The sequence below is a fragment of the Eriocheir sinensis genome, chromosome 9 (assembly GCF_024679095.1).
Source record: "Eriocheir sinensis breed Jianghai 21 chromosome 9, ASM2467909v1, whole genome shotgun sequence".
NCBI classification, from domain to species: Eukaryota; Metazoa; Arthropoda; class Malacostraca; order Decapoda; family Varunidae; genus Eriocheir; species Eriocheir sinensis.
In genome coordinates, this window is record NC_066517.1 from 22,469,687 (window position 1) to 22,482,868 (window position 13,182).

Here is a 13,182-nt window from a genome sequence, read left to right on the forward strand (position 1 = left end):
ATGTGACCGGGAGATTGGGTGCCAATATGTACTCATCTGAGGCAGAGAACATCCAGGGCTCCTTCACAAATTATTTCAATTCCCATCACGGCAGTCTCCCATTTCAAAATGAAATAGTTAACAGGGGGCGACTTCAGTAGGCTGGCAGCTTGTTGCTCAATCTAGATTTTCAACACCCTGCTCCCTCACAGATGAGCCACTAATATCCCCTCTGAGGTCACTGTTGGCAGCATAGGTTGGGCCTGCGGCACCCCCTCATTTTCTGCCAACAATATTGTATCATCTGCAAACAGGCTTGCTACCAGTGACTCTACTGTACCTCTCACTTTCAGCCTTGGACCTAACTACCCCACTCTGGTTTTCATTTCTCGCATACAACTGTCCATGTGCGTGTTAGAAAGCCATGGTGACATCACACACCCCTGTACACCCACACGAACACCTAAACTCTCACGCAAGTAATTGTTGACTCACATGTAATGATCTCGTGTATTCTGTAAAATCTAGTAATATTTTCAAGATTGAAATATTTGTGTTCCCTCCTTTATCTTAAAGTTTTTATTGACTTCAGCGATATTTTTGAAATATTAATTTTGAGTGAATGAATGAACGTACAGTAGTAGTGGAGGACAAATAAGTAATCCACGAAGAATTAATAAACAAAGGAACAACTGTGGTGGATTATCATTTTGCAGGTGATAAAGGTGCTGCTGGCAGACAGTATGAGTCATGTGTAGAGGAGTGACTTAAATAGAGAACTAAGTACAGTTATCTAAAATATGAAGCTCAACTTGAGCTTTAGGATACAATAATAAAACGATATACATCCATTTACACTTTCGCTTTTGTTTTATAAACCTTTTCATTTATAAATGCAATTATTTCTGTCACAGCTTGTGCCATTTCAGTGGGGTCTTGGATGCTGAGCAGGGCACTTGTTAGGTATTGTCCAGCGGCTTGTGCTGGTCCGGGCACCTCCTGTTTGTTCACAGAGAGTGCCTTCACAAGGTCCACTTGCCAGGGCTGGGGCTCCAAATGCATCTTCTTGCGTGCTGACAATACTTTATGCGTTTGTTTCTCCCCGGCACCGGACACCGCAGATGACAGGGCAGTCGGTCCTGACCCACTATCTTCTTCGATCATTAATCTGGCAAAGAGAGCAAACACATAAAAATGAACAGGAAAAAATATTGCAAAGGTGCACACATGGCACACCAATCCTACTGCAATCCAGCCTTTAAGTTGCTAAAATGTAGAGGAGGGTTGCCTGATACCAAGTAATGTTGGTTACCTGGATAGACCCTTCAAAAACATTTTCAGGAATAGGATATGAAACTGTTAGGTAAACTTACATACCTGGCATACTTTAGAAACCTCACTAATACATTTTCATCACCTAATACGTCAAAACAAACCCTACAGCAGATACCTATGAATGAATAATATGCGAACATTGCCGAAAAAAGGGGGTACAAACTACAAATACTATTTGATGTACACAGCAAGTGTTGAGGTCATAGGCATGGGTAAATACAGGAAGGTCATTCTAGACTATGCCAGTGAATGAGATGAAGGAATCCAGATGTGTGATAACTCTAGCATCAGGGATTTGGATAGGATGGAGATGAGCTTGAGTCAAAAGTTGGATGCAGCAGGACTGCGGAGAGGAGTGGAGGTATGCAGCCACCAAGCTCAGTGGAGCAATTTGCAAGAAAATATCAGTAAAACATAACTTCTCCTAAATCTGAATTCTTCTGAAAAGTGAACAGCTTTTTCAAACACTTTGGGGTGCTTTCAGCAGGTGTTTTAGCTTGTCTCTTGGGTCCATGTTCATGTTATGTGATAATGGAGAAGCGTAGCTGAGGCTGTGCACACACATTGACTTAGGGAAAGCGCATAGGTTTCAATCTGGCAGAACAGTGTTCCTGATGTTGTGCACACACACGGACTGAGGGGTGAGTGTTGCCACTCACGCCATGGCTACTTGGTGCGACGAGTGGGAAATTTTTAAATCCTAAAAAAAATCTATGACAATCCGTATAAAACCGAAACCGTACTATTGGAAACCATACAATTTGAGGGACGACTGTATATTTAGTGGTGAATAAAAAAATGAACATGCTATACTCACATCTCTGTGGGATCTAGGAGGTCCGGTGTTGAGGATGGTGTGCTGATGGGTGATGGTGAAGATGATGAAGTTTCTATGTGTTGTGACCTCGCTGCCCCCAGTTGGAAACTGTTACCCCCTGTGAGTGTTGAACTGTGACAGCAACAAGGCGCATGCTGCGTGGGCTCCGTGCGGGATTCGCAGTGTTGATGATGGCTGCTAGACACAATTAAGATTAGGGATGTGAGAGATTGGTGTTATGTCTGAGAAGACTTTACAGGCTAAGCATCAAAATGGATCGTATGTTGTTTGTGTCCTAAATGGTGCCATATAAAATGTGCTTCCCTGGGTGGAATCAAGCATGAGAACCTACACAAGATCAACTGGATTCGTACGCCGTGCCTGACTCGAGCATCTATTGCTACTGGCATCATGGAAAAATTTGAAGAATTTAAGCAGGAATTATCTAAGGAAATATCAGGGGTAAAGGAAGAAGTTGAATCTCAAGCCGTGAGAGTGAGAGAAGAGCTGGGGGAGGATGCTGAGGTGTTGCAGAGCGCCGATTATGCTGATTCAGCAGGGGCAAGCTGGGCTGAGGTCACCAAGCGCAGGAGGAAAGTAAAGAAAAATCTACTTACTGTTAGGGCCTCTGAACAAGATAAAAAGGCTACTGAGTTGAAAAGTAAAGTTTCCCAGGCATTAAGAAGGCATTCAGATTACTGATTCAAGATTCACTAATGGGGGTAATATTGTAATGAACTTTGATGATGAGAACATAGGAATGAAGCAGCTCAAAAACTGGAGTGTTGAGCAAATTAGTACCAAAAGTGTTGGAAAGATGAAACCAAAGATAATGAAATGCAATGTGCATAAAGAGGAGACCAAGGAAAAATAAGGGACACCATCTTAGACTGCAATGAGTTCTTACACACAACTGAGGGTGGTGAGAATAAGATTAAGCTGATTTATAGTAAGCCTGCAGCTGGCGGTACAATGCACTACATTTTGAGGTATGACCCAACTGTGAGAGAGCTGATTCACAAAAATCACGACAAGTTAACCCTTTCCATCCGTAATGCAGATGCCGGCGTCACAGTATGGAAAGGGTCAAGAGAAAATGGAAAAGGATTAATCCTCTTTTAAACCTCTCAATCCCTCTTAATCCTCTTCCATTTCTTCTAAAGAGGTTTAGAAGAGGACTAACCCTTTCCATACGGTGACGCCGTCGGACGCTGACGTCGGCGTCGCCGGAGTGAAGGGGTTAAAATTAGAATAGGGAATATACACAGTGAGAGACAGATACCATGCAATTATATGCTATCATTGTCAGAGATATGGCCATCTTGAGGCCAACTGTACTGCTAAGAGCAATGGAGAAGCCACAAGATGTTTCAAATGCACTAGTGATCATAAATCAAAGGCTGAGAAATGCATAAATTGTGTGAGGTACAAGAAGCCTGAAATCAACCACTCAGCGAATGACCAGTGTTGTGTAGTTCTCCAGACTGAAATTGAGAGAATTTGTAACATAACCGATCATGGCTATTAATTACTGCTTGTACTAAAAAATAAACTGTGTGTGATAAATGTTTAGTGAGTTGGAAGTAATCTTTGGCTATTTAAGTGTGATACTATAATGAAAAGATCAGGCTGAAAACTGAACAAATGGATATTTGTGATATTATTTGTGAAAGCAACTAAGACACTCACTCATTACAATGTTTGAGAATAAGTGCATCGAGGATTATTATTGAGGCTAACAGTGCAATCGTTGACGGCCTTCATAGAGCGCTGCACCAGCAGTGGAGCAGGGTCTGAAACCTCATCAACGGTAAACGGCAAAGATATATGAATTGAATGAAACACAACAGCAGTGTTTATGACAAATGACAACCTGGTCATTGATATCTTAGTGCCTTCAACAATCGCCTCTGAAACACACTACATTATGTGAAAGGCAGCTCTATAGAGAGGAGGGTCTACTCAAAAGAGCAGTATAACATTATAGCCATTTTGTGTCCTAAGTGTGACCCTTTTATGGCCTCTATTTACTTAGACTGCTGCTACAAGCTAGGGCGCTGACTCGGCACGCACCTCTAAAAATGTTTACAACACTTACGAGCAATGATCTACAACGCGGTGCAGCAGGGAATCCAATAATGGGTACAATTCCCATTTCTTTTTGGGCACAGCTTCTGCCCCGGACCCACTGGGGAGTGGCCTCTCATTAACCCTCCTCGTACGCACATAGCGGTCTCGAAGGCACTGCCAGCGTTTCCTGCACTGCTCCTCTGTAATGAAAACAAAAATATGGGGTGTTAATGTACTAATTTGTTAGCCGAGGCATAAGTACACACCTTGTTTTCATGCCTTACTGGTAACACTTATGGGTTCCCACTATTCCATTTCCACATTTCACCTCTCCACTATCTAATTAACTCTTTAGAGCTCTAACTTCCTTCTATCCTCTCCAACCTAAGACTTTTTAACACCCGTGCACCTCCCCACTCTCATTTCACTCACTCTCTTCCTGTGACCATATACCATTTCAGGATCTCCTGCTCTGCTCTTATTTCGACAATCCCCTCTACTCTACACATTAGCCTCTATCAGTTCTATCCCTGTCAAACAACTGTACTGTATCCTATATATCCTATATATATATATATATATATATATATATATATATATATATATATATATATATATATATATATATATATATATATATATATATATATATATATATATATATATATATATATATATATATATATATATATATATATATATATATATATATATATATATATATATATATATATATATATATATATATATATATATATATATATATATACTAAAATAAAGAATAGCTGTTTCACAATTTCATCCTTAATAAGAATAATACACATACCATTCATGTTTACTCTCGTGGCTACTTCACGCCATGAATTGCGTTTCATGGCCTGATCTTTGTAATTCTCATTGCTCTTGTCATAGAGCCAGGGGTACTGCCCCACTATGTGGACCAGGGCTTCATCCTGCCCCATAGGACACATTCTGCAGGTAATACAATTGGAAAATACTGTTACGTTATGTATATTCAATTACAATGATTCAACGGGTGATTTTGTAAGGATCGAGTGCGTGGTTACTTGAAAATTTTACAAGTATATGGACATAATACTTAATAACCACTTGTTGATAAACATTTGTATACATACCGGCTTCAAATGAAGTTTATTATGCATACACAGTCCTTAGGTTTATCAATTAATAATACCAGAATCCTATATGAAATGTAGTAACATGCCTGATAGGAAACGATATCTGGATCTGGATCTGGATATATGATGCGCAGGGCACCCATACAGGTGCATAACACGCATATTTGTTGGCTGTTGGGGGGACGGGGGAGCCGGGTGTGCAGGGGAGGGAAGTGAATCAAGTGTAATTGTTAAGTGTTGGTGTGTTGTGGTGACAAGTGATTGTGTATTTGTTTTCTGAATGAGTCTATTGTATCGCAGTCTAAAATCTGATGAGGGAAGTTGTTCCAGTCACATATGGTGCTTGTATGCGTCAGTGTTAGTGTGATATGTTTGGTATTTATGGATGTGTGTGTTATGAGTACATTGAGTGTTTACATTGTGTAGGTATGTTTGTGGGTCAATGTCAATATGAGTGTTTGTGATCTTGTACATAAGTGTAAGTCTGTGTGCTTGTCTGCGTATGTGAAGAGGTTCCATGTTTATCTGTTGTTTGATCCGTGTTGTGATGCCAGGCGTTCGAGTGTAATTGTTTGTAATGAACCTAGCTGCCTTGGTGTTGATTTCTTCTAACATATCAATGTTTCTGTGTGTGTAAGGATCCCACACCATGGAGTGTTGGTCTCACAAGTGTGTCATAAGCTATGTGTTTAATGTCAGGTGTGCAGTTATGTAAATTCCTCCTCAGGAACCCCAGCGTTCTGTTGGCTGTGGCACTGATATGGTCTATGTGAGTGTTGAATTTCAAGTTAGTTGAGAGATGGATACCAAGGTACTTGTGTGTGTGAACTGATTCTAAATCTGAATTGTGGAGAGTGTAAGTGTGATGGATGAGGTTGTGCGCTCTGGTGAATCTTAATAGTTTGCATTTGTCTGGTTGGAAGTGAATCTGCCAGGTGCGCTCCCACCGCTCGAGGGCGTCCAAGTCGTTTTGTAGTAGTCTGCAGTCGTCACTAGTCTTTACTGTTCTAAACAGTAAACTATCGTCGGCAAATAGTCTAGTGGAAGAGTTAGGCATTGACAGTGGAAGATCGTTAATGTACAGGAGGAAAAGAAGGGGGCCTAGAATGGTGCCTTGTGGGACACCTGAAGAAACAGGGACAGTGTCAGATGAAGATCCGTCAAGAAGAACACATTGAGTCCGGTTAGTAAGAAATGCAGTGATCCAGTGAAGAATAGGTCCTGAAATATATACCGTAGTATTTCAATTTTAATGTCAGTCTTTTGTGTGGAACTTTGTCGAAGGCTTTGGCAAAATCTAAAACAATAGTTTCAACTTGTTTAATGTCACGTCGGTCAAGTAGCCTCGTCATGTCGTGATATGTAGTAATGAGTTGCGATTCACATGAGCGTTTAGGTCGAAAGCCGTGATGCGAGTCAGTAAGGATGTTGTTTGTGTCAAGGTGATTCATTATGTGTTTGTGTATTATGTGTTCGAAAATTTTACATGGAATCGATGTTAGTGAGTGAGATTAGAGTGAGATAAACATACCTGATATAATCTGGAGGGGTATTGGTGTCTGAACGTGTATAGCTGGGCAATATGAAGATGTGCACTGCTTCTTCTTCAGTGTTTTTGGGGGCTGGTTAGGACATGGGGGAACCACGGCCTTCAATTTTTTTTCAAAACACTGGTGCTGGGCTGGGCAGGCCAACCCAGAGGTGGGTGTGTTTACATCGGTGCGGCGGTGCACGTGCGTTGGTGCCACACTTCCACCTCAACAAGAGATATAAATAGAAGACGTCTCTGTTCAAGTGTACGTGACTTTCAAGGACTTGAAGCCAAGAAATTACTTTCAACAAAAGGCAATAAACTGATGTACACAAGGATGTCATTTGAACTCCAACAAGGGATCTGTGGGCAGCAGGAACTATCATCTTTTCATCCTGTTTTGTTTTCTTTTCGCAGGAGCTGCCGATACAAAGGCCTGGCTGGGGAGAAATCCCGAGCCACCTGTGACATCAAGATCAAGATCAGCAAATTTATCAGGCAGATGTGCCAACAACACAAAATACACTCCATGAGAACACAGTAAGTCTTGGCAATGACCTTTCTCAGGGGCTCTGAATATATTCTTGACATTATTCTCTTTGATCTAAATTATTTTGACCTCATATTACGACTTTTGGGGAAGTTAGACATAGTAAAATAGGAATTCGTTTTGAGAAAATGCGCTGAAACGTATTCCCGTTGAAAAGTGTGTAAACCCCGGGAAAATTTGCAATGTTGAGGAAGTCTGCCTTGTTCGCCTCAGTAACGTACGTCTTGGGTGGTGGGGAAACTGATAAACTGCTTGAGAATGTTTACGCTTGCAAGGGCGTCAATGGTCTGGGTGATGGCTCTGCTGATGCTGGGTTGTGATGGGCCAAGGTCGTCGCTGCTGAACATGTGCATTTTTCCCGTGGCAACATAACGCGTTATTATATTTATTTATTATTAATTTTTTTTTTACATCTTGGCCTATTACGCCGGTAGGCTTCTTCCCGGTGGATCCTGGATTCCTGATGGTCGGTCCAAGGCTTCTTCCCGGTGGGGCCTGATGGTCGGCCCAGCCCGTTCTGGCGCAGGCGAGTGTTTATAGTGGCGCCATCTTGCATTGGCTCATGCTGCCCTCCCGGAGCTTATCATTGATCCTAGAATCTAGAGTCCGGGTTGATAGGTGGTCTTCTGGACAGCATGTGGGTAGTTTTAAGCCACTCGGCGGCGGCTGAAAAATCCCAGCTTGGTGGCACGTACCGGTCGGGGATTGAACTCGCATCCTCCTGAACGCGAGGCCATCTCTCTGTCCGTTCAGCCACCGCCTCCGGATCGAGTGAGTGGGCTTCTCCTCTTGGTTCCACTTGGCCTGGTGTTTTTTTTTGTGGGGCCTGATGTGTTTTTTGTGGGGCCTGGTGTGTTTTTTGTGGGGCCTGATGTTTTTTTTGTGGGACCTGGTGTGTTTCTTAGTCGGCACATTCTATCTCCCCGCAGCTAATTTTTTTTATCCTCATTTAGAGAATCTGGAGTTGATATATGTGGTCTTTAGGACAGCATGTGGGTGGTCTAAAGCCACGCGCCGATGACTAATAAAATGGGGTATATGTTCAGAGAGTTGCCCATTTCACTGTGGTACGTCTCACCCTAACCATGGGTTAGATCTCATTATTCTATGCATTTTGAACCCCATATATAAGCATCACAAATTGATAGAAACGCTGCTACCGATTTTTTAAAAGTTAGTGTTTTTTTTTTTTTTTTTTTTTTTGCGGGCCGCGGTGTTGTGGGCCCCGGGAGTTGGAGGGATAGCGTACATTTGCCCATCAGATCCATGCTTATAAACATTTGCCCACATATAGCCCACAAAGGGCCCACATGGGCCAACTCCGCCCACTCACAAACCTATATGGGGCCCATATTTTTTGCTGGCTGTGGAGCACTATCACTTCTCAGGCACGGGACACTGCATGGGTTAGCGCGGGTCAGTCAGGAGGAAGACGAAGAGGAGAAGGAGGAGGAATAAGAGAAAGAGGAGAAGGAAGGAGAAAAAGAGGTGGTAGAATATTGATTGATTGATTGATAGTTTATTGTTGCAAGTAAAACAACAAAGGAGAAGGGAGGAGCATGCCATCCCAACCCCCAGGCAGAACAGTGTGATTATACAACTAAGGATACATGTGTAAGTAGCACCAGGGAAACTAAAAAGATACAATGGTAGGGGACAAGTGCTAAAAAAAATAAAGGCCTTGATTTAGTCAAGGGAGCAGACATAAGGGACTGGACATATGAACTACAATCTAGGGGCAAATGCAGGATACTCACTAAGCACAGCTGAAAGAACATTATTGTTAATGAACCAGCCCACCAGCTCAGGCAGGTCCCAGTGGCCCTGTGGGCGGCAGGCACTAATAGCAGAACATTGCAGGATTTGTGTTTGAGCGTGTGATCCCCTGGCCTGGCACACAAGCGGCAAGGTACAGGGTCAGCCCCACTGACCTCCCAGTAATATCTGTAGCCCAGCCTCAGCCGCATCACCACCAGATCATAGGATGCACTAAGCCTACCATAAGTGTGGGTGCAGATACTTGATACCTGGGCATAGTGAATGCTGGAGGGACTACCATCCTGACACCTCAAGGCAAGCTGATTGGTAACAGACTCACTAACAAGGGATCTAATATATAGTTTCATAATGAGAAGAGAAAGCGAGAAAAAGGAGGAGTAGGAAAAGGAAGAGAAAAAGAAGCAGGAAGAAGAAAAAGACGAAGAGTATGAAGAGGCCGGAAGTGGAGGACGAAAAATTAAGAAGAGATGGGAGAGACGGAAAGTAGGAAGAGGAAGAGGAAAAGAAGATGGTGGATAAGAAAGAGGAGGAGGAGGAAAAAAAGATGAAAAAGAGGGATCGAGAGAAGAATCAAGGAAGAGGAGGAGGAGGAAATTAAAGGGGGGAGATGAAGAGGAAAGCGAAATGGAAGAGAAGCAGGATCGAGGAGGATTAGACGGAGGAAGAAGAGGAGGAGAAAAAGGGAGAGGAAGAAGACGAGGAAAAGGGGGAGATAGAGGAAGAGAAGAAGGAGGAGGAAGAAAAAGAAGAGAAATTTAGGAAAGGAAGAGGAAAAGGAGGAAAAAGAAGTGGAAGAGGAAGATGAAGAGAAGGAGGAGGAGGAGGAAGACATATATTAGTTAAACCAAAAAAGGCGAATTCCTCCTGTACGTCGATCTGTGTGTGTGTGTGTGTAAGTGTGTCCACCAATAGGAACACGCGTATGTAATAATATAATTCCACCAATAGGCTCACGAGAAGATATAGTGTCAGGCTGTGTCAACCAGCTCTAGACTCGGCCCTATGCAATGCTGTACATGTCATCTCCATTGTCCTAAAACCGAATGTTCAAATCCGAGGTGACGTGATGAATCTCAACACTGTCTATAGGCAAGGAACGCAGGAGTGAGGGAACCGAAACGGGGGTAGCCGTCCCCCGAGGAGCCCAGCGGGTGGCGGCCTGCTACTTGGTGCTGTATCACACAACACACAGGCTTACACACACACACACACACACAAGGAACAGACGCTTTGCCGTGAAAGGGCAGAGGAGGACAACAAACCACGGCACGTCCCTCTTTTTTGGCGTCTTGAGAAGTGAAGGACTGAAGGTCTTGTCTCCTTCCCTGCTTTTTATACCCGGGGCAGGATGAATCTCCTGCGAACGTTCTCGTGTTCCTATCGGAGGAACGCGATTGCAAGAGGGTGAGGAGTGCTTGTGGAATCGTGTTCCTAATGGTGGAAAGAGACTGAAGGCGAGGCGTGGTTCTGTAGTCGTGTTCCAGTTGGTAGTGGTCCATAGTTCTTGACGATCCAGCTGCAGTCTGAGCGGTGCCTCAAGGCCGCCGTTTGGAATTTTCTAGCTAGGGTGCCCCTTCACGGCGCGGCGTGAGGCGGTGGGGCTCCTGCAGATGGCCTGTGTGGTGAGACTCATGGGGGAGAAGGGAGACAAGGCAGCCATGAGAAAAAGGTAATAGACGCTACAGGCGGTAGCTGAGCGGTCAGGGTGGGTATAAACGTGGAGGTCCCGTGGACCTCAGTTCGAGTCCCGCCGAGAGTCGCTGACCCTGCAGTTTCAGCGTGCGTATACGTGGAGGTCCCGTGTACATGTACCTAGGTTCGAGTCCCACCGCAACTCTGGCGAGGGGCATTTTTGGGGCATGAGGCTGGACTCATAAAAACAAACATCATGACTGCTGAAGCTAGAAGAGGCAGCCGTGGGAACATAGTGTGGACATAGGTACACACCTGCCTGGCCGTGAGGCGGTGGACGGGTCGCCTCGTGAGGCCTAGTGTGGACGCGCCCTTATGAAAGAGGAAGTGTGTATATATATCTCCCCTGTCACGGTGAGAGGGAAGGTGCGGCCACCTGTCCGTTGAAGGACCTGAGTCATGGAGGATAAAGGTTTGCAGTGTTTGCCAGCGGCAATAATAGACCGACACACAGAGCAAACATATTTGGAAAAGGTGAAAGGTTTATCCAGAAACGCCGTGACCTACCTTACCTACCTACCTACGTGCATATATATATATATATATATATATATATTTATATATATATATATATATATATATATATATATATATATATATATATATATATATATATATATATATATATATATTTTTTTTTTTTTTTTAGGGGTCACAGAAGACCACCCATCAACCCGGACTCTAGAAGAAGCCGTCCAGTGAATCAAGAATGAGTTGTTCCGGGGGGCAGCATGAGCCAAGCATATAAAACTATTGCCTGCGCCACGACGGGCTTGTGCCGACCATCTGCCCCTGAAGAAAGCCTACCGGCGCTATAGGCGGGGCACTATGTCCTGCAATGTTCTGCTATTAGTGCCTACCGCCCACAGGGCCACTGGGACCTGCCTAAGCTGGTGGGCTGGTTCATTAACAATAATGTTCTTTCAGCTGTGCTTAGTGAGTATCCTGCATTTGCCCCTAGATTGTAGTTCATATTTTCAGTCCCTTATGTCTGCTCCCTTGACTAAATCAAGGCCTTTATTTTTTTTAGCACTTGTCCCCTACCATTGTATCTTTTTAGTTTCCTGGTGCTACTTACACATGTATCCTTAGTTGTATAATCACACTGTTCTGCCTGGGGGTTGGGATGGCATGCTCCTCCCTTCTCCTTTGTTGTTTTACTTGCAACAATAAACTATCAATCAATCAATCAATCAATAAGGTCGGCTTCCCTCAGTCCCGATTACCGGGCCGCCCGTGACGTGACGTCATGCACTGACGGATTTCATACCATATATCTGTGTAATGCTGAGTTACCTGATGGGTGAGCCTCCCATAACCCACTTAGCGGGGGGGGGGGTACCTCTTTGGCCGACTGGTAGTGACTCTCCCGTTACGCTGGTCGCGGGTTCGATCCCGATGCCGGCAAACCTTTCCTTGCCTGGATTGATTTTTCGTGTGTTTCGTTACACGCAGAGGACGTGTGTGTGTAGAAAAGAGAAAAATTCTGGCATTTCATTTGTGTGGGTATATCTCAAACCAGCAAAGAGCATAAAACTGCTGAATCACGTAGTCTTGTCAGCAAAAGGCTTTCAAATTATTAAGTGCATTGTGCGGTTTAAATTGTGCCACACCGGCCTGCAGCAGGCTTGGTAAAAATCTTAATTTCCCCCTCCTGGAATCGAGTGTGCTAGGGACTCTCCTTTAATTCAACTCGTGCATTGTTCAGGATACACACTTAATATTGAAATTACTGGTTTATCTTCCTCTAGCTATTCTGGAAGGAAACGGCCGCCTGATCTTTTCTATGTAAATCTATGTAAAAATATAGCTCCTCAATTTTGTAAATATTGTCATATGCCATAAAAACGACAACGCTGATGATAACTTGTGAGTGGTAGCTAGGCTAACATGCAAAAGTGTTTATCTTGGCTGTTGCTGAGATAAGAAATAAACGACAACGTTAATTGATGATAACTTTAAATTGCGAGTGGTAGCAAGAGATTAATGTCATCAGGTGATACCCGTGACCCGCCAGAGCCCTCTTTCTTGTCCATAGGAGTCGATGAACCAACACTATTTCTCATTTTGTCACTCATCAAGGACAACACGCGTTAATTTAGTCACAACACCCTCCCTTGTTGTGCAATTCATTCCTACCATTGTATCTTTTTTAGTGCGTACCTACACATGTACTAATAATTGTACAATCACACACTGTCCTGCCTGGGGGTTGGGATGGCATGTTCCTCCCTTCTCCCTTGTTGTTCACCTGCAACAATAAACTATCAATCAGTCAATCATTTTCTCT

General features: G+C 43.6%; 1 long non-coding RNA gene across 2 annotated transcripts; it reads right to left on the minus strand.

The window, feature by feature from the left end:
• Positions 1-826: 826 nt before the first annotated feature.
• LOC126996162 (uncharacterized) lies at positions 827-7,320 on the minus strand. 2 transcript variants are annotated; one of them, XR_007751031.1, is made up of 5 exons: positions 6,872-7,320; positions 5,028-5,173; positions 4,230-4,401; positions 2,132-2,329; positions 827-1,147 (listed from the first exon to the last, which is right to left on the minus strand). It is a non-coding gene; the product is annotated as an uncharacterized LOC126996162 (long non-coding RNA). The 2 variants fall into 2 exon arrangements; XR_007751030.1 differs by having other exon boundaries at positions 2,132-2,326; positions 6,872-7,315.
• Between the last annotated feature and the right edge of the window lie 5,862 nt (positions 7,321-13,182).